A 23,332-nucleotide genomic window follows, 5' to 3' on the forward strand; every position below is an offset into this window, starting at 1 on the left:
GCTTTAAAAACACAACTTCCACAGGCTAAATCTCAATGAATTTGGGAATGCTGCATTTTAAAGGGCAGAACTTGGAGAATTTAATCGCTATGTTAGTTTTATCCTCCGCAAACACATTTTTGATCGAAGAAGCTAACGTGCAAAGCTAATTGCGGGCTTGCGCCACTTAAACAGTATTTACAGCCAAGTTTACTGCTTTAAAGCAGTACTAAGTAACCCATGCCCCTAGAGGCCATAAGCGCTGACAGAAAAGACACAGGGACAGAGGGATACTGTACATCCAATTTCCAATCACATTTCACTCAAACTTGGCTGCAAATACTGTTTAAGCGGTGCTAGCCTGCAGTTAGCTTTGCCCGTTAGCCTGTAAGCTTCTTCTTCGTGATTCCATTAGTGTGTATCGGTGACTCCGACCCGTAGGCAGTGAAGTTGCAATTGTGGTTTTCTGACGAAAGACACCAGAGATTAAAGACCCCCCAATCATCCCATTAACACTCGTATTACCCCCAGAGAGACTACCGAAAGGATTTATTAAGGTAAACAAGTTACTTAGTTCTGCTTAAAGAATAATTGATCTAACAAATTAGTAATGCAAGTTGTAAGGATCAGATCAATTTATGTGAGTTGTTCAAATTAATGTTATTAGAGACTTTATTGATCTCACAATGGAGAAAAGAGGACATTTTTTTTCATTCACAGTAACTACTGTTAAAGTCTCTTGGTATAGGTTAATATTGGATCTCGGCATATACTCAAACCCCCAGTATTGGTATCTGATCCGTGCATCTCTTGCTACAACTACTACAACTACCACCACTAGATTACTCCTCCTTCTGCTCTGATCATTTGTACTTCTGCTGCTGGGACCACTACGACTGTCACTGTCCACCTCTGTTGCCTCAGATCTGTGGTCCCTCCTCCCCGTGGTCCAGTCTCAGGCGAGTGAGAGGCAGCAGCTGAGGTCTTCATGATGCAACGGTGCACAGGCCTTTCATTTAGCAGTTATTTACTGCGTAGGAGGACGGGTCGGCTGCTGCACAAATACTGGTAGAGGAAAAATCTTCGAGGGCACAGAGTGGACAGCCTGTGTCCGTCGGTCTCAGCCTTGGATCCAACCTTGGATCCAAAATCACGCTTAAAACCTACAGCTATATTTCTCTACCTTTTATGCAGTGATTACGAGCCGTTTGTGTTATTTATTATTTATACTAGGCGTGCTGTAGATACTGTGCAGAATAGGAAAGGAGGGCACTCGCTGAAATGAATTTTAGATCTTTACTGTACAATCTTGCCGTTGAACCATGTGACAATTGTTAGCGCTTTTGTGATATTTTGCATAAACAAGCACAGCAATAACAATATTTTGGTGATATATTGTGCAGTCCTTAATATTTGATAACCAATTTAACCTGTTTTTTATTTCTGTTCATATTTCCTATGTGTACTTTTAGGTATGCTCTACTCAATGCTAAAAGACAGTTTGTTATTGAACTGCGTGACTGGTAGAAAATGAACACTAGGGCCAAATAATTAAAAAAAGGTTTCCAAAAATAACTGCGACAAACACTTTTAACATTAATTATTCCAATCCACTCCATTCAAAGTGTTTCTCAAATAATCTTGGTAACCACAGCAAAACCGCGAGCTTTAGCCACCCCCCCTTCGCATTGTCGAAAAAACAAAAATTAATTGCCTTTTTCTCTCCCCTCGGCCTCGAAGCCGCGTACGACGGGGAAACGCCGGCCCAGTCATGCCGCCGCATCGCAAAGGTTTTTCCAAATGGCATTTTTTTTTCTATTTAGCATGTTCCCGCCTGCCAACCTCGGCGACCAATTAAAGGCACTCCAAAAACAACAAGCAGCGGAAATCACATGCCGAGAATCGTGGCACGGAAAAAGCAATTAACACCTGCCGTCCTGTTCCCCTCTCGCCGCCGAACGCAATCACCGCTAAAGCCAGGGAGAACCGTAATATCGACTAATGAATGCACGTGCAGGGTCACGCCAGGTCCGGATGGGGCTAATCCTGATTTATGGTCTCGGTTCGGTTGATTGGGAATGTTTTTGGTGAGCGCAGTTCTTCATATTCTTCCAACAATGTACTTGGTCATAATTAGAGTTGTCGTTTCAGGCTTAAAATAGTAAATGCAAGTTAAAAGACATGGACTTCTATTGTGAACATCTCATTTATGGTTTAGAGCTCCCTCCGCTGGCAGCAGGGGGGATATTCTATGGTAAAAAAGCAAATACAAGCTGTGTTTTTCGCTAACATCACCTAAACGATTCAATGGCGCCTTAAAACAAACCGAAAACGTGGATTTTATATGATATGTCACCTTCAAGTATTTTTATTTGTGCCTTAGTTTTGTCTCGTCATATTTGTACATTTGCCTGGAATGAGAAATACTTGATGCTGCTTCATTTTTAGCACTTCAAAAATACGCGTATTTGTATAGCACATTCTAAAGTACAGCTTTAAAGTCTCCGAAGTGCTGCGCTGTACATATTGGCACTAAATGCAAAAATAGCATCAGCAAACAATCCACGCAGAACATTATATTCCTACTTCTGTTCTTGCTTCCTGTTATATCTACGAATACATTCATTCATACTTATACATCTGTAAATAAAGAACTTTATTTTAATTTTAGCCAGTGATATTTTTGCTGACTAAAATTGAACTAAAACTAAATCAAAAGTTTTTCATGAGACTAAGACTATGGCAAAAATGTCCAGATATTTTAGTCAATTAAAGTAAGACTGAAAAAAATAAAAATGAAAAGGAGAGAAAATCATCCAAACTTCTATTGACAGTCTGAAAGAGCACCTCATGTAAATTCTCTGCCAAAGGAGCAGCTCTGTGCTTTGTTCATGGGGGAGCAGCTCCATGAAGCAGAGGAACAAGATTAAATATGATTATAATGAATATTATAAACGCAAAGTCGAGTTTAGTTTATAGTTTGCCAAAAGTAACTCAAAGTAGTGTAGCTACATTTATGAAACTGTAATATGTGATACAAACACATAGTTTTTGATGCTCTATCTACTAATAGAGAATATGTTGCAATTTTAAAGTAACTTACCCAACACTGCTTAGCTGTGAGTCTTTCCCGGATACCTCCTCGTTTGCCCCTTTCTGTTTCCTGTAGCGCCTCACTGTGCTGCAGTTGTTTTTGGTGCCTCTTCCGTGTTTCAGAAGAGGAAATCTGTGAATTTCTGAGTCTCAAATGCCGCTCAAAGACCTTTAGATCATCAGCTCGCTGTTTGTTTACTTTAAAGAAAGCTGTTTCCTTCATGGCCAGTAAAGACTCAAAAACACGGCTGCAAAAGCATCTTGTTAAACTGATGTGGAACAAAGAAACTAGAAATGCAGTTTGTAGAAAAAGGCATAAACACTGCTGTGCAAGGAGGTGGGAAGCAGCTGTTGTGTAAGATTACTTGCTATGAATTTCTTATATTAGTCATTTTCTTTTAAGCTGATTTTTGTATCTTGACCATCTCTTCACTACGACAACCTCCCAAACATCTCGTATGACTATTTTTAACCCCCTTGTTCCTCCTCTTGAGTCCGACCCACATCCTGCCGCCACAATGGGGTCTCTTCAGCTATTCCTGCCTCGTCCATTAAAAGCCGGGCCACGGGTGCATTTGCCCGAGCGCTCGTCTCTCTCTTTCTCTCTCGGATCTACCCAGAAAACCTTCACTCTGTACGCGTGTCACCAACGCTTTGATGTCCCCTGTTCTTCTACGAAAGCGTTAGGGCCGAAGTTGATCAGCGCAGACGAGGACAGGAGTGTAATGTGTTTTATTGAGGGGAAATGCTCAGCGGTTTTGTTTAGTTGCTGCTAATGGATTGGAACATTTCGAAAGGGAAAGCTATTAGTTTAAGGTCTGCTGTGAATAGAGAATGTGAAAGTGCCGTATGTACATGTAAGGTCTCTTTTTTGTTTTGTTTTCAAATCTTTGTAATGCTTTATTCACACATACTCAAACAGATTCTCAGGTATGAAATTGCATGTCCTCATATATTGGGATTAAGTAGGTGAAAATGCCATTTAAAAACCTAAAATGTGTTTAAAACACCATTGTATTGCCCACAGTAAGGCACTCCCTCCAGGATGCCCGACTGAGGAGTGAAAAGAATGTTCAAAGAGCCAGCAAACACCTGCGGAGGCTTCACAAAGACTTGGAACGAGCAGGTAAAAGATTTCAAAGGTCCGTTTTATTTCCCAGCTTACCCACTTGTCTCGATAAATGACTCTGGGGTACATGCAATTCATACGACTTAATGAAAAATCATGTCCCAGTTACCTGTTACTTTGTTTTTGTTGCTAATATCAAAAGAAAAGACAAAGGATGTTGACTGCACCTTTAGAAATACTGAGAAAGTCCTGCTTTTTAGTTGTACAAAAATATGGCTTGAAACTGTCCACAGAACAACTATTAGTCGAACACTGCACAAATATGGCCTTTATGGAAGAGTGGCTTGAAGTGGCCTCCATGTGACTTCTGGCAAACAGCAAACGGGACTTATGTTTTTTTTTTTTTAAATGCCACTCTGTCATAAAGGCCAGATTTGTGCAGTGTTCGACTAATACTTGTTCTATGGACAGTTTCCCCCACCTGAGCTGTAGCTCTCTGCAGATCATCCAGGGTCATCATAGGCTTCTTGGTAACAGCTCTGGTCAGTGCTGTCCTTGCTCGGTCTGTAAGTTTAGGATTACGGCAGGGTCTTGGTAAGTTTGCAGTTATGCCAGACTCTTTCCATTCCTGGATGGTGTATTTTACTGTACTTTGAGAGAAGTTGAAAGCTTTGGAAATCTTTTTATAACCGAACCCAGCTTTATACTTCTCAATAACGTTCTGGTGTGTTCTTGGACTTCATGATGCTTCTGCTCCCCAATAGTCTCTTAACAGACCTCTGAAACCATCACAGAGCAGCTGTATTTGAACTGACATTAGATTACACACAGGTGGACTCTAATATAGTCATTAGATCAACATGTGATCATTCAGAAATCATCAGGAAACTACTGAAGGCAATTGTTGCACTAAAAGGAAAGGGGGCACATACTTATGCAACCCACTGTACATGTATTCCAATCGTATAATGTAACAGAATACTGAAGCACATAATGACCGAAGAATAAACAATCACAACTGTTTTTTCGCTGTCTGCAAAACAGGTTTGTGCCGTTCTCAATCAATGAAATAGTTTATCTTAAGATGGAAAGAAAAGAGAAGTGGGGGGGGGGGGGGGGAATTCAGTACAGAAGCTTAAATGTGACTAAATCCCTTTAAATAATCCCCAGGGCGATCTCCTCTTTTGAATGTATTGGACTTGTTTGCATCCTTGGCCGATAGCTTTACTTTTCTCCCAAAACGCTGTGAGCTTTTCGACTGATTATGCAGAAAAACGCGGATAACCTTGCCTTTATTTTAACCATGAAACACTCCGAGTTATAATGACTCGAACGTTGCAAGGCTAATCATTCGCAGATCAGTTCGTAAGCTCCCAATGAGGCAAAAAATTAGGCCTTGGAGCGGATTTCCAAACCTATAGAAAAAACCTCTCCGCTTCTGTTGAAGAGAAACGGTGTGTTTTTGTGACTTTGTAGGAGACAAATGAAAGGAGCCCTGCGTGGTTTGTCGAAACGCGTCGCAGTCTTCAGAACATCCTTAAAAATGGCAGCGCTAAGTGTTAGTTATGAAAGTTTTATAAGGGAACATGTCTCGCAGTCGGCTCCGGCTATTAGCCGCTTTTGACTGCGGCTGACGTCCACACTGTTCTCTCCTGTCTATTTTTCACGAAAGTCTGTTTTTGTTTACTGAGATTTAACAAGAAGTTTTATCCTCGATCGTCCCCCACTTTTGGCTGAAGCACTTTTAATGGCTTGTGCACAATAGATGACTTAAAGTAGATAGTTGTAGCATATTAGCCTGCTTCGATTGGACTTTTACTTGCTGGACAGGGGCTGCTCTTATTGCTTTGACTGCCCTCCGCTGGCAGCAGGGGAAATGATTAACTATTACCCTTTTCTAATTTGGTCAACAACGACATGCTTGCAAATCAATGGTACTGCGATAAATGCAGTTTGAGTTAAAGGAACGGGCCACCGTTTTTCCATACTGAGATATGTTCTTGCCTGAGCTTAGACGAGTTGATACGTACCTGTCTGGTCTTTGTGCCCGTGGAAGAGCGTGGTAGCTTCACCCCCCTTGGAGCTATAGGAATATACTGGGAGAGGCCAAATGCTATATTTGGTCATTTTGCGTGACGCACAAAGACCAGACAGTATGGAAAAACGGTGGTCTGTTCCTTTAAGAACAGCCCATAACGGGTCCAGGGATAGTCCAGGAAATACAGAACCAAGTGCTTTCTGTGCTAGAAGAAAAAATAACTAATATGCACTGCCTGACCCCCAAAAGGAGTCCATAAATAAAGTTCACACTGTCTAATTGCATTTGCACTTTCATTCCCTGTGGTATTGTGTCAATGAGTTTCTGCAATGTCAGAAGATCCAGTGTTGCATTCATTGTCCACCAAGATCTTGTATTGATGATGGGATAGTGTGACCACTGCTCAAAGCTTTCTCCAGCACATCCCAAGGATTGTCAGTAGGGTTAAGATCTGGACTCTGTGGCGGACATCCATGTATGAAAATGATATCTCATGCTCCCCGAACCACTCTTTTGCAACGTGAGCCCGATGAATCCTGTCTTTGTCATCTTGGAATAGGCCTGTGCCATCAAGGAAGAAGAAATCCATTGATGGAAAAACCTGATGGTTCAGGGTACTCAGGGAATCAGCTGATCTCATTCTTGTGGCACTTAGTTGGTCAGGCCAGTGTATGACTCTCTTGGTATGTTGATTGGAGTTTTCCCTCATGTTATAACATACGTCCGTCCATATAACATAAATAAGATTTAGTATTTAATTGATAATTTATTTAACCATACTGCTATACAAATTTAAAAACTATGCTTATTGAACACAAGCATTTTATTGTGTACCTGGAGCTTGGCCAGCTGCCTTTAGGAGACGCCATGATTTATTCAAAGTGCAGTACAAGGGGGACCAACATCTCCTCATTCTCCTACACTCCTCCTTTTAAAAGAGAGTAACTCAACCCCCCCAAAAGTCACAGCGCTCAAAATAAAACATTTCTTTTTTTTTTTTTTTTTAAGATGCGTCTTTTGTCTGGTGCAGAGGTGCTTTGAGTCTGGGTAATTCCGCACTGTTTCTCTTGTCATGCATGGCTGCGTTTTATTGGCTGGTGACGGGGGAAAGCAAAACAGTACAATAAACACGAAGCGAAAGGGGAGCAGCCGGGGCATAGAGGTGAGGCCGAGCATTTTGAATATGTGAAACGTCTAAATTTGTTTGCTCTGTTGTGGGCTTGGGACCGGCACACAGAGAATGTGAATGTGAGTCTTTTTTAATGTGTTTGATGTCTTTGCAGTCGTAGTTGGGGGCTGAGATTTTGTTGGTTTGATTTCGTCACAGGATCTGGAAATTCGGAAGTATACAATAATCAAATTAGACTTACAAATTCATTCAGCTTCACAAACGCTCATCCATGCTCACTTATCTTACCTAATGTACACAATACAGAATATAGACATTTACAATAAAATACAACACACCCACTAATGTGTGCAACTTTGGTTTGCCCATAGCCATTTTTTCAACTGAGCTTTAAACGAACTATATGTAGGGCAATCACTCAGTGTTAGAGGAAGACTATTCCACAGGTTCCCACCTCGGACAGACAGGACCGTCTGACCAAAGGTGGTGCGGCTGTGGTGTATTATCAAGTCTCCTTTGGTGGAGGTTTGCGTTGTCCTCTGTGAATTATCTTTGGATTTGACAAAGTCCTTCAGTTGTGGAATTAGAAAGAAATTATATTAAACAGGCCGTTTTTAAATTGATCAAAATCCAATAGTCTGTTTTTAGCGCATAACTGTAGTGGTGGGATAACATTTTTGTGTGTGTTTTTAATGTATTTTTATAGAGACTTTCCATGGTTTTAAGTGTTGTGGGGCAAGCAAGAGACCATGTAGTCAAGCAGTAGTCAACATGAGAAACAATCATTGAATTAAAGTATGTTTTTGCATTTATCTATCTGTCTGTCATCCATCCATCCATAGTCCGTCCGTCCGTCCATCCATTGTGCCATTGTCCATCTATCCATCCATCGTCCATCCATAGTCCATCCATCCATTGTCCATCCATCCATCCATTGTCCATCCGTTCGTCCGTCCATCCATAGTCCATCCATCCATAGTCCATCCATAGTCCATCCATCCATCCATAGTCCATCCATCCATAGTCCATCCGTCCGTCCGTCCATCCATAGTCCATCCATAGTCCATCCGTCCATTGTCCATCCGTTCGTCCGTCCATCCATAGTCCATCCATCCATAGTCCATCCATAGTCCATCCATCCATTGTCCATCCATCCATCCATTGTCCATCCGTTCGTCCGTCCATCCATAGTCCATCCATCCATAGTCCATCCATAGTCCATCCATCCATCCATAGTCCATCCATCCATAGTCCATCCATCCGTCCGTCCGTCCATCCATAGTCCATCCATAGTCCATCCATCCATCCATAGTCCATCCATCCATAGTCCATCCATAGTCCATCCATCCGTCCGTCCGTCCATCTATAGTCCATCTATAGTCCATCCATAGTCCATCCATCCATCCACAGTCCATCCATCCATCCATAGTCCGTCCGTCCGTCCATCCATTGTGCCATTGTCCATCTATCCATCCATCCATCGTCCATCCATAGTCCATCCATCCATTGTCCATCCATCCATCCATTGTCCATCCGTTCGTCCGTCCATCCATAGTCCATCCATCCATAGTCCATCCATAGTCCATCCATCCATCCATAGTCCATCCGTCCGTCCGTCCATCCATAGTCCATCCATAGTCCATCCATCCATAGTCCATCCATCCGTCCGTCCGTCCATCCATAGTCCATCCATAGTCCATCCATCCATCCATAGTCCATCCATAGTCCATCCATCCGTCCGTCCGTCCATCTATAGTCCATCCATAGTCCATCCATAGTCCATCCATAGTCCATCCATCCATCCATTGTCCATCCATAGTCCATCCATCCATAGTCCATCCATCCATCCATAGTCCATCTATCCATCCATAGTCCATCTATCCTTCCATAGTCCATCTATCCTATCATAGTCCATCTCTCCTTCCATTGTCCATCCATCCATCGTCTATCCATCTTCTATCCATAGTCTATCCAAAGTCATTTAACAACTACAAAACAGTATGCAAATGTTTGATCCTTTTTAGGGCATATGGAAGCACAAAAGTGTGCAAAAAGGTCCTTTGTTTTAGATAGGTATCCGTTACACAGCATGACCGAAAATATTCCCCAAATGTTCTCAGTTTTGTCAAATGTCGCTCCGCGTTGGCTTTGATGCCTAGAGAAATAAAAAAAGTTACCGGAAACTTTCTCCGAGAGCCGTGTGATGGACTCAAAACCCCACTCAGAAAACGCAGTCCTGTGGCGAGCGCTGTTTCTAATCCGGGACTTTGATTGGGAGAGTGGAGAAGATGGATGTACCAGGGTCAGTGAAGTGCGCCAAATGACAGAGCAATGACAGGAGGCTCAGGGATGTGTTCAAAAGGTTGACCTCGGAGAGTGATTGGCTCTGCGCATGGAGTTATATGGAGCGTAAGACTGTTTTTATGACCTTTTTGTAGCCTTGGCGGCGGCTCCGTGTAGGTGCGAAAACTGAGGTGCGCTGCAGAAATACACTTTGACAATGTGTTGTGGGCAAATCTGTCTTCTCGAGTCTAGAGTGAGGAGAGTGACTGGCATTACACGTTACATTGCGATTTGAACCAGGGTCGCAACACCTATTATAAGTCTCTCTGCGTTCTCGTTTTCTTGTATTTATCAACAATTCATTTCCATTTTGTTTGTGATATTTTCTATTTGCTTCCACGATAGGCGCCTCGATGTCGCAGGGTTAAACGAGGGGGGACTGGATTGAGCGAAAAGCGCCAGACTGGAGCTGAAATAGAGCGTGAGTAAGAGAGTTGTGTTGGTCTGAGAGGAAGATAATGGACCAGGCGGTAGACGGGGGGGCAGAGGGAACAGATACGGCAGGACGGAACAGCTTTGGTAAACACATTCGAACGTAAGAACACAATTATTCAGCCTAAACTTCCACACCCTGCAGCAACCAAATCTTTAGGACGGGTGGATATCTGTTTGTACCGACAAGGATCTGGTTTCAAAGCGAGTGCACAAGGCTGTCTCCGCACAAGTAAACACTAAAGACTATTGGTTTTGCTCAAAGAAATAACATTCAGCATGGTAGCATTTCAGCATTTCATGGTATCTTTCAAGCACCACATATCCATGTCAAATCAGGACTAAATTGGACGAATGTTGCATTCCAGGCACCTGGTAATTTTCCACATCCCACTTGGAAAATGCCTTTGAACGCCGCTCGAACTGGTAATTAAAACTTGTTAACTCGGAGTTGTCCAGACTGCTCAGAGTTCGGATATATAAAACTCAGTCATCAGTCAAGTGAAAGTTGTTTTTGGTCACAGCCTTCAACCTCACGTTTTTTAGCATGTTTTTTATTAGTTAGGTTACGTAATATAACCTTAGCATTGTATTAGCAAGCTGTTGTAGCATTAGCCGTTTTGTTTACATTCGACTTTATTCAGCTGGAACGTACTGAAATTGTAAATTGTAATTTTCAAGGGGGAAAAATCCCAGTAAGTTGCCTGGAATGCACCATAAATTATGTCTGAAGTGTGTGTAAGCTGTGTTTGAAAAAAAAAAAAAACACCCAACGTTAACGCAGCTTTATCTAAATATTTTACAGTTTTAGAACCAGTGAAAGATAAAGAAAAAAATCAGTACTGAAAGAGGTATTAAGATAACACAAGGTTTAAAGCGGTGGTTATCAATTTATTCTTTTTGTAGTAGAGTGAACTTATACGGTCTATTATTTAGCATCATAGATCCACATTGTAAACACAGCTGACCCCCCCAAAAAAACAGACCATATGCGCTTTTGTTTGTGTAAATATAGCGCATTTTCCTCCAGCGTGAATGAGGAAGTCAGAGGCTAAATCTGCACAGTGGCAGTTCACGTCTCAACTCCTGCTTTTAATTAACTCAATCGAAAAATGGGATGTGCGGGAGGATCTGCGAGTTACACAACTACCTCCAACTTCCACGCAGTAATTCAGGAGGTGCAGCTTTAAGTACGGGCACCTTTAACAAATGGACAGGCATGGGAGCAGTCTTTGATGAACACAAAAAGTAATGTCTCTTTCTATAGACCGTAACTATTGATTCTAGTCCGGTGTTTTGTTTGGAGTAAACGTCAGCAGCACCAAAAGCCATTTGTCGTCCTGACTTAGGCAATGGCTCCTATAGAAGGCACTGGACTTGGTGTAATAAGCCCAAGTGGGAATGTTACCCTTAGAGAGTACTGGTGCAATAGTAATGCCTTCTAGTTGTTTTTCTACCATAGTATTTGCACTGTTGTAGTAACGCATAATCGCAAACAGCATTTCTGCAGACTTAACTGTGTTGCTGCAGCTTTTGTCGGCTGGTTTTATTAGGCCGTGCAGCCGGATGAATGTGTGAACAGGCTTCTTAGGCAGCAGATAAAGTTTGGACAGGCTGCGTTTATCTCAGAGAGCACAATCAGCCTCTCTCTAAGTGGAGCTGATACAAAAAGTGCCGTAATTATCGGGGCGGCCTGTGAGGAGGCTGTTTACGTGGATATTTTTTAAGAATACATGCAGCTTAGACGCGCTAAAAAAACAACTCAACTCAAGAAGTGGGCGGTAAACCAGTTCCTGAGTAGTAATTGCGGTGAAATAGCAGAGTGGTATAGTAGTAGTACATGGTAAAAGTACTACATAGGTGTAATTGAACTTGACGTTTTAGTGGAATTTCACTAGAAGGAGTAGTTTTTTCACAGTTATTATTCTTCTCACCTCTGAATTGTCCAAATGTGGGAGCAAATGGGCGTCAAAAGCCACCAACTCAAAACTTGATCAATAGGAGATGGGAAAATTGATAGTTGAAGGGGTGAGGTGGTGTTATAGAGGGTTTTTAGACACAAGGGGACACACAAAGAGCAACTCTGAAGCTTTAGAACGATTCGAGTCTCGGTCACTTGAAGGGTTTGGATTGGCAGCCTTTCAAACAAATGGACCACTCACTTTTTTTTTCGACAGGGAAGTGGACAGGTCTTGGTCCAGCCTGTGTTCAGTGGTTTTACTGTTTCGAAATGCACTTTACAATCGCTATTTTCATATCATTTTGAGAAGTCACTCAGCAGAAACAAAGATGTGTGAAGAAGGTGTGAGCTTCATCTCTTCATCTTCATGTCGTAAAACGGTGAACACGAGCTTTCACGTTTGACTAATGGCTAGCAAATCGACGGCACTGTGATGAACACACTTTGTGGACAGAACTGTTCAGAACAACTCAGGTGATTAAATTTTGAGTCATCTTCTGTACTTCTGTACTAAAAACATTCTATCCAGGCCTTTACAAACACTTTTTTGGAGCTTTTGACCATGTAAAAAACTAACTGGAGGAAGTATTTAGCCCAGGGGTTTCCAAAGTGCGGCCTGCGGGCCAAATGTGGCCCTCAGACCACTTTTTGCTGGCCCTCAGGCTTCTTGCTGAATCGGTTCACATTATCAGAGATGGTCCTTTTTATTTAATATGTAATAATTCTACACAATAACCTAACAGCTAGCATTTTATTGTGAGACAGAGCTGGCATTAAGGTTTTAAGCATAAATAAAGGCATGAGGCACAATTTAAACCTCTGCTAGTCGAAGGTTTTGCAGAACTAACCACCGACCTATGGCCCTTTACCCCGTGTACGCTTCAATATGTGGCCCCCCATGAAAAAATTGATTTAGCCTAAGTCACGCAGCTTTGAGTTTTCCCAGTTACTTAGTTCTTTCCTTTTTTTATTGATTGAGGCGCTTTGATCTGTATTTCCTGAATTTTAATGCGCCTATCATCTGAGTCCATCTTCAATAAAGGTTCTTGAGTCCTCTAGAAGGCGTCCTCAGCGCTGAGTACAGAAGACGACTCAACCTTCATTGAAGATGGACAACTCCTGTACGACTGAAAGCCTACACAGACAAGTCAAGTGAGAAGCGCATTACAATTCAGGAAACACAGATCAAGACGTCTCATCAATAGAAAAAGCAAACTTGGAAAACACAAAGCTGCGTGACTGAGGCTAAAAACTTCCTCCGGTTAGTTTTTGATGGGAGAACAATCCCATAACATGGTCAAAAGCTCCAAAAAAGTGTTTGTAAAGGCCAGGATAGAACGTTTTTTTTCTCATGGATAAGTCCACTTCAAATCTCTCCCCATTTCGACAAACCGCACCAGACCCCTGTGAATCTCGATAAATATAATAAAACACTTCCTACGCTAATGCTAATGTGGTGTAATTAGCGAGAGAAGCACCATGCTGCTCCTATCAATCAAAACAAGACGCTCGGTATTGTGGTTCAAAATTGCAGAGGGGATAGGGATGTCTTTCCCATCGAGGCGTGGAGATTCGAACATTTGATTTAATGCAATCTTGTCTTAGCACAATGATTCAGATGTGATTAGCAGTCATCGCTTGGATCAGGCTAACAACCGTGGGGAGGTTTGGAAAGATGCTTTTGTGGGAGCAAATGATTGAGCAAAAACATGGATGCCATGGCAAGAGTTTTTTCCACATTGATCTTCAGAAAAAAGAGTGGACTCATGGCCCCACTGACATTTCTTCATTGCCCTATTGTACAAACTGAAAAAGTATCGCTGCCTTTTGATGTGAGCACTGAAAACGTTTTACTTCATAAAATAATGTGATAAACAAAAGCCAGGCCAAGGTAAAACTGCAGTGAAGTGTTGTGTCGGGAAACTTTATAGAGTCTGGCTACATTGTGTAACATAAAGCAGAGCAGTGTCATTCACCTGTCAGCAACAACAAGAACACAAAGAGGCAAGAAATCCACAGTCTTCTTTGACTTTAAAACAATATTAAGAAGACATTATGCTGTATTTGCTGTTATATCTATGCTTGCGTAATCATCATATCTACTGGATTAATGAGAAACGACTGCAAAAACTATATCTTTGACTATCCTTGCAACAGAAAGCTGTCTATTTGCTGTGGTATCCTCTGGTCTTTGCAGAACCAGAGCAGATAAGACCTCACATGTGCCCTCTATTTGTTTTACTGTGGGGAGCTCCAGCCCCTCAGCTTTAAGGCTTTAGAGCCACACAAACAGCCAAATGATGCTGCCCATCACCGCTGTCCTCCACTGTGGTGCAGAATGGACTTTTGGAAAACAACCGCGTTAAAACCTTGAAATGAGCAATGGAAATATTACATTTCCCGTATGTAGAGCATGGATAGAGAAATTGACATGTTGAAATTCTTCCTTCCTGTTTAGCATGGGCCACACTCTGCCCGCTTCAAACGAATCAATCGGAAAACACGTGTTAATTGTCTCTGTATTGACCACGTGCGCTGAGTTCCCACTCACCAGCACTAGATATTGAGTTGGAAAATCATTGCAAAATGAGGTGGCCATTTCTTCTCTAAAAACTTCTTGTTCCCACTCGGAGAGATCACAGAAAGGGTGCGAAAGAGTGGCTTTCATGCTGGGAATTGAAGGACAGAGCGGTGACTGCATGGGAGGTCAAGTGAATTCACGGCCTTGGCAACCTTCTTCCTGCAAAGAGCTGATTGTGTCGTCCAAGTATGATCCACCAGTGGCCACAAGTGCATGTGCTTGACAGACGCCACGAAGGTCTGAGGCATCGTTAATTAGACTTTACACCCACTGGTCAAAAGAAAGTCGCCACAAGCATAAGGTCTGAATTTGATGGACCAAGTTTATTTTTGATAACAGGCTGTTGCACTGTGATGTAGTTTTGGCAATTTTTCACCAAAATCTTGTATTAATGATGGGAGAGTGTGACTACTGCGCAAAGCCTTCTCCAGCACATCCCAAAGACTCAATGGGATTAAGATCTGGACCCTGTGGCCCCTGAAGAGAGCCTAATTTCAGCATCACCTACCTCCAGCCACCTACCTCATGGATGATCGCTTCCGTGAGGGCCACACCTCCTCCTCAGTCATCAATGTTAGAGCCACACCTCCGTAGCAGTCAATCATCGCCCTTGGTCCCGCTTTTAAGCAATCCTTGTTCGTTCACCTCCCAGCGGTGCTGCGACCCACCCCCGCCCCGTCTCCACCTCTTCTGAGCACAGCTTCTCCCTGCTGCATCCTTCACGGGTCTCCTATACCACCAGCAGTGTCCAAGACATCTCTAACTACAATCTGCTCATCCATGCTGATTTTAATTCATCTATTGATGTCTACTGCCGGGGTCTGATCGCCAAAACAAATATACATGTCAATAAATCTTCCTAATCGCTGCTTTTGTTTATTTGCCATCAGAGAAGAAGAAACTGATGGATGGAATAACCTGGTCATTCACAAATAGTGATTCTGAACCTGATCCTGCAGCAATCCCAGATCACTTTTTTTGTTTGGTCAGGCAGTGTTTTTTTTGCTGCCCATGATAATCTAAAAGTTGTTCTGTTTTGGCAACTTTGATAGGCTTCTGTAGAAATACGCCTCAGGAAATTTGTCATTTTCTTTCATTTGTGCAAACATGTTGAAAGCCTGTTAAAATAGCGTCCAATTGCCGGAGTATAATAGGAGACCATCTGAGCATACCAGACCATATTCATTTTCTCCACTGGACACCGAGGCAAGTCCGCTAAATTACTTTGATCAAACGGGAAATATCCGTGTTGTCATTTCTTCATGTTTGGCGCCGATATGTTGTCCGGGGGAACATTCTAGCAGCGGGAGGCCGACGCAAAAGTAAAAAGGCCCATGATTGCTTGACTATTTGCTCCCTTCATCTTAAATAACCGTGGCAGGTGGCGTGGTGGTGGCTTTCTTTGATACGTCGGGCGCTATGGTGCGGAAAATAACATTCACGTTACAATGTTGGAAAGATAAGGAGAACAATGGGTCACGCGGTGTTGTGACCAGAGTCGTCACGCAGGCTTGTTGTAATGCAGATCAGTGGTATTACGTCGAGTTCAAGGTGGTCAAAGCTACTGGAACATTTTTACTTCTATGCTGTAGATATTGTCTATGAATGGAGTCCTTGGTTTTAACAAGGATTCGAGTGATAAGGCATCTCTAGAATATGAAATTCAAAAAGTTGGACAGTTATGAAAGGATTTTAGGATTTCTTCGAATAAAAGTGGAACTATTGAGCGCAGATGTAGAAAAAGATGTTTAGAAATGTCCTGTACAAATGCATTATACCACCTTAGCCTTGGTATCTTGTAGTATTATTTAAAAATTTGATATTTATCAAGAAAATATCCCTAGGTTTGATTGATATTTTAAGATCCAGTGATACAAAACACCAGGATCTCCTTTTATTTCTCTTAGTATCTTGATGAAACAATTTTATACACTTTTAAAGGGGCTATGTGGAGTTTGTCAGTTACTCGCAATTGCCCCCTCAGGCCAAACATGTAACTGCAGCCTCAAGGATGAACTCATGCATGAGTTTTTTTTACGGATGGGAAAGGCCACATTTGAGGACGCTAAGTTTAAACTGATCCAAACTACCCGTAGACCTAAACCTAACCTTAAAAACCACGAAAGATAATTTTAAATAAGCCCATTCCCATCCTTGGAAAAAAATTGTAGCGTCCTGGTCAATTTACAGATTTGCGGGCATGACTTCAACTGCGGTAAGAAAAGTTGCTGCTTTGTAAGATATTTAGAGCAAATCAATTTGAGTCTGTATTTTCCTAGAAGTGATACTTCAGCAAATAGCAAAGTGAGTCAAGTAAAGAAGCCAAATAATACAGATAAACTAATGAATGACGTTTGAAGGTGGAAAAATAAATACTTGTATACTTTGTATGCATAAACACAAATGCTACTAGGAAAAGCCAAAATCGTCTCATCAATTCCCAAGGCCCAATAAAGTTAGCTTAGCATGAGCAACTTGTAAACTATGCTTGTAAACGGTACATGTCCAGTTGTTTCACTATTTATAAATCCGTGAACAGTCACTCTGCCTTTGTAAATACAGCACCATTACCACTGTTATTACTGTTTTGTAGGTACAGCACAATTACTGTTAACACTACTATCTGCTACTTATACTACACAACATCAACTACTTGGGTAACTTCAAAATCTGATTATTTTATGACTTGTTTGAGTGAAGTTTGTACAAAACCTGCACAGATACCACTGTTTTGAAACCATCAGCAACACTTTTCCCCCACGTGTTTAGTAATACTGGGGTATGTATGATATTCTGAGGTGATTGAATGGATTTGCTACTACAAACGTCACAAGATATGTTTGCATGTAACCATTATCACAGACTACTCATTGCTTTTGCTACTAACTCTTAAAAGCCTTTTCTTCTATCCACTGATGCATAATCCAATTTCCACAAACACACTTAGAAAAGAGCTCGGAAATCTATAAAAGAGCGTTACTGCGTTGCTAAAAATACCCTGTAATATATAACTGCAGCACCTTCCTTTTTCTCCATGGGGCCTGTGTAAAAATAGCCAATTCTGCATTTAATCTCCCTCTATTCTCGGCTTTGTGTTGTGCAAAGTGCTTCCCTTGAGTTGCATTTTAAGCAGCACCGTCCCGCACCTACCGGATTCGTGTCGAGGCAGGAATGAGCGGCGATCCCTGACCCCCCCACTGCTGTTTGTTTCATCTCATCTCGTTTAACTTTGGTCCACCGCCATCAGTGCAGAAGTTTCTCAGGCCGTCCTCCATTCTGAGTTCATAGTAGTGTTTATGTCTCGCCTCTCACCACCAGAGCCTTCATCAGCGATTAATGCACTTTTAGCTGCAGGTTGGAGTTTTACTGTTCCAGCAGAGAGGCCTATTATTGTTATCACTCTTCTTTATTCTCAGAAACTGTCTTTTCTGTTCCCCCTATTATCAGCATTAACAACTCAGCATGGCATCTATTAAAATGTTTTCTTTCTTTGTTTATTGGGACAATGAAACGAGGAAGTGCGAGAATGTTTAATTGATTTTCCTTGTCCAAACTGTAAGCTGTGAAAACAAATGGACATAGCATCACAATTAGCTGCTGAAGCCTGACAGGAAATGGCTCCGGAAGTTGCTAGCTTCTATGAACTTTCCATTGAAACTTTTTCAACCCTCTGTACGTCATTATTGAACACAAGCTTGTCATTCTTTTTTTTAATTTTTTATTCTAAATGTAGGACCTGGCTCCAAAACTCGGCTAAACGACTAGCATAAATGAGCTTCAGTTAGCGCTATGGGGCCCTCACTTAGTCCATTGCTATTCTACAGTCTATGGCCCAAACGTATTCCTATCTTTCCTGACTTATTTCTAGCTCCTGTATTTTTAACAGAGGTAAGTTTATATACTATTCCCATCTTTCAGGGTAATGACATGTGCTGTGGTCTCGACTTGGGGCAGAGCAAGACAGGTTGTATCGAAGCCAGTGGCACCTTTGCCACCTTAAAGGGATATTTCAGGATTTTTGACATATGGCCTCATTTCCTAGTTATCCAGAGTGTTGTTGATTTTTGGAGATATATATGTATTTCTAAATTCATGCAGTCCTTATGTTTGACGAGTTTAGTGGTGCTAGGCTAGTGCTAGGCTAGCAAATGCCTATGGTAACTAGTAGCCTGCATTGACCCAAGCACAGTGCACCTGAGGCAAATCACTTATAACACCAGACTCCCCATATCAATGTTTGTGTTGACTGAATCATTTTTTAAATATAACCATTTTGCCTTTAGAAGAACTTATATTCGAGCAGCATCAGCTTCCTGGTTGTAAGCTACGCAGCGGCGGAGTGATCTGCTAGGTTTCCGGATCTACAGTAGTTTGTTTACCTACGGCCGACATTACTACACGTGGAATACAGAAAGGAGCTTTCTACAAATCAGATATGGCAACGTTTGGAGGACTGCCCCTGATTATGAAGAGGTTTTTAATGCAGGCTACTAGTTACCATAGACGTGCACTAGCCTAGCACTAGCCTAGCACCACTAAACTCTTCAAATATAAGGACTGCGTGAATAAAAAAAAGAAATCAACAACACTCTGCAGAACCTTTTCCTATGATGGAAAAGTCAACACAAATATGAATGCTATAAATATGACACTATCCCACACTTAGGCACTATCACTTGTAAAGGAACCATTCAATCAGCTCAGAATATCGAGTAGGCAAATGAGGACCTGCAATAGTTGTTTTTCCAATTTAAATGTTTAAATAATTTATGTTCTTTTTTAGTTAGCGATGCACATTTTTATGGAGGGCTGTTTGTCAAGGCGTGCACCGTTAAGGCAATTTCTGCTTCCTGCAAAGACCGTTCATTCAATTTTAATTATAACGGCAAGGATCAATTCCAGACTCACTGTAGCTGTCTTTGTTTACAACCACGTGCCATAAGAGAAAGAATTAAACGTCTGTTGAGGTTGTAAACTCTGAGCTTTGATTAAAACAGCTCCTACAGTGCATTGCTGTAATCAGAGTGATAGCTTTCAACACAGGATTTGCTTTTTGCTTTTCTTTTTTTTTAGATATGACCCAAGAGTGGCTGTGGTCTTTTTCAAATCAAGACATTTATGCAAAACGTTACATATTAATCTTGTTTTTTGACACAATTTTTCACACCAATCACTGGATGTTCCCTGGAAAATCACCGCTCTCTGTTTGACGTATGCCCCGCGCCGTCGAGGTGTTGATGCCCGTGTCAGCTGTGATACATTCACTTGTCATGAAGCAGAGGGGCAGCTTTAGCACTAGGACGCACTGTCGTACATTATTACTCCCCGAACCTTGTTTACTCTATCTCCACGTCGAAAGCCAAATGTCCAAATGTAATTACTGTGTGTGGAGAGTCTAACATTTGGCAGAAAAAAAGGAATAAAAAAAAAAAGTAGGTTTGCTTTCCGTTTTTGAACGCAGCTTGTACGTGGAAAGCTTTTCACACTGTGTTCACAACGAGAGGTTATTTTAGAGATGGAAAGGTTTAAGTGGAAGAATGACGCACTTCAGGGCATTTATGGGGAGAAAATAACAAGAGTTTGGAGGGGCGAGTGCCAAAGTTGGTAAGGTTTTCTGTGTTGGTTTCAGTTTACATTCACCTCTCACACAAAAGGCTTTGTCACCTATTTTTATTATTTCTGGCTGCAGACTGGACTTAACAGTATGTGCTCATCCAATACATATGAGACTTGTATTAAAGAGCCTATGTTAAAATTAAGTATTTTCCTCCCCTACATGTTCCAGCCATGTCCTAATGTGTAGAATGAGCTCAGACCTGTTCACCACAACTGCCTCTGAAATCCTGCACTGTCTCTCAAAAAGTTGTTACTTCGGGTTTGAATTTACCGTTATGCATGAGCTTAATATAGAGATTGCAGTTAGGCATAAGACCTGAAGTGGCAGTAAATGACCAACTTGCTTCTAGTCTAACTCTAAAATCAGCTTTCTCCTTGTTAATGGTTCTTTCCTACCCAACCCTTTCTTTTGCTTCTACAATGGAAAACTCTTCTGAGGGTTTTTCAAAGTTAGCTGTAGGCAATGGCTGGTTTGCACTGCTTTATGACCGCGATGCTAGGGGCCGACATTTTCCACCATTGTTGTAATAGGGGCGGCCAAACAAGCTAGTTTTTCATTAGAAAGCATTGCACTTTATGCACGTTTTAAACAACTATAAAGCCTGGTGCCTAATTTTTTCCTACAGCTAGACATTGCTCCTGTGAAAACGCTTGTTTAGTCACAATTAATGCGACCAGGCTGGTTTTCATAAGGAACGTTTTAGAAATCTTGTATACTAATGAGGGCCAGACTTTGATTGACAGGCCGTTAGCATTAGAGCTAACGGTGCGGGCACGACTACGACGGAACTACATGTCCCGCGAAGACCAAGTCTACAAAAAGATCCCGCCCTTATGCCCTTTTTAGGAACATGCCCCGTCAGAGCAGGGTAGGAGGAGTCTGTAAATCCTCCATTACTTCCCTTTCGAACGTGGTCATTGTGGTAAACGGGGAGGAGTGAGCACACGGAGTCTATTAATCCTACAGTCTGTGGCTGCTGCTGATCTTCCATTAGCCCAAACTTGCGTATAACATTTGCCACGTTTACCCTGCTCTTGCTTTTTGTTCTTTAGAAAGAATGATTGAGACACCTTTTTTTATTTAGTGTGCTATATTTAGTCGTAAAATGCATCCTTTGTGTCAAATCTGTCCAATGACACACATCCATTCCCATTTTGGAGGCCATCAGTGCGGACTGCTTCTCGATGGCGCTCAGCTAAGCTCTCACATTGTTCCCTCCGCCACAGTCTTATTAACATGTAATAATAGGGTCGCTGAAGTCAATGGCTATCCTCTTCCCTCCGCCTCTTGCCCTGTCATTTTAAACCCTCACATCTGATAGACTTAGCCTCTTTGCACTTCCTGTGATTAGCAATTTGCAGATCACAGACCAGCTTGAACAGTTCTTGAGAGGAGATAACCCATGCAGGTGCACACTTGGCCTATATGCAATCTCAACAGAGTATAGATAAAACCAAGGCAAATGAAATTAGTTTATTATGTTACACGTTTTAAAAATATCTGTCATTGTTCTGAACAATACGGGGCAGGTCAAACAAGCAATACAGATGACATGTTAATCAAAATGAGTACAGGGCTGATTTATTTATGTTTAAGTTATTTTTAAAAGAGAGTTAAGTTGGACATTCTCTTAAATTTGCCGACAGGCTGTTCCAGAACTGAACTCCTCTTACAGACTGTACAGTTTGTTCAAATGTTCCTGTGTGTGGGATCTCAATATTTCGTCTGGTTTAACGCAGTTAGAGAGTGGGAGCGAGGCGTGACAATGAAGTCTTTTGTATAAGGCAGCACATTCTGAAATTAATTGAATTTTGAAAATTGGGCATTTTGTGTTTTTCAAGGACATTTTTTAAAAGGTTTATATGGGTTTTCTGTTTGTTTCTCTAGTGAGTGGCCAGAATGCACTACACTACAAAAATGAATTTCCTAGCCAAGTGACACTGACTTAAATCAAGAATATTAATCTTAAAAGTTTAGATTCTAGATGTTTTCACTTATTAAGACCCGTTCTCATTAAGATAATTTAACTTGTTTTAAGTAATTCTTTCTAGAGCAATCTTTCATAGGTATTATATCTTATTTTAAGTAGATTTTATACAAAATCAAGTTCTATCATGCATTCAGATGCCAAAACCAGTGATGAGTAAGACATTTTTGCTTGTTTTAAGATTTAGTCTTGAGGTTATTTGTGGGATGTTCTAGCATAGCAACAGCATTGCAGATAGCACTCCATTATGCCAACAGCAGCCAAATGGGCATTAAGTCAGCATAGTTACTTTCATAACATTGCAGATTTACCAACCATTTAGCTGTTATGCTGTTGTCGTAATAGAATGCAATCTGCCATACTGTTGATATGACATCACATGCATGACCTCTTTAGTCACATTTGTTGTCATTATTATGGGCATTTGCAATAGGCCAACGGTGCTACCCAGTGTTGAGTCTAGGCCCAAGCAAGACATCAAAGCCGTTACAAAAAACATCCCTGTATAGAACAGCAATATAAATTTAAACAAGAGTCAATAACTCAATATTTACAATATGTTTATTAAACATTTTCATTTTACAATACGTCAGTAAGATCATATTTTCTTGGAACATATGTCTTGGTATTGAGCACAACAGCTTGATATGCAGTGTAATCCTTCAGTTTCTCAAAATTAATAAATTCTGTGGCCATGGCAACATTTGGTACATTAATTTCATATGATAGCAAATTTCTATTAAAATCTAGTGTGTCATGAACTTGATATTCGCAACAAAATAAAACTGAATCAACAATGAAAATATTACTAATCAGTCCAAAAATAGGCAATCCATTATCAGTGTCTGTAATAATCAAGCTTTTTCCAGTTGTGTAAGTGTTACCGTTTAACATAACCCACTTGACAGAAATGACATGCTGGACATCGACAATATTTAAAAAATCTCTAAGCTTTGACTCAACATATTGGAAATTTGGCACTTCACCCACAGGGCCTATATCTTTCTCATGTGCAAAAATATTATTATTTTCATTTTGTGTGCTTTCAACAATTTGATTGTGCTGGACGAGAGATTTACAAATATTTTTGTAGTTCAATTTTGA

The sequence above is a fragment of the Gobius niger genome, assembly GCF_951799975.1.
Source record: "Gobius niger genome assembly, chromosome: 23".
In the NCBI taxonomy this organism is placed as follows: Eukaryota; Metazoa; Chordata; class Actinopteri; order Gobiiformes; family Gobiidae; genus Gobius; species Gobius niger.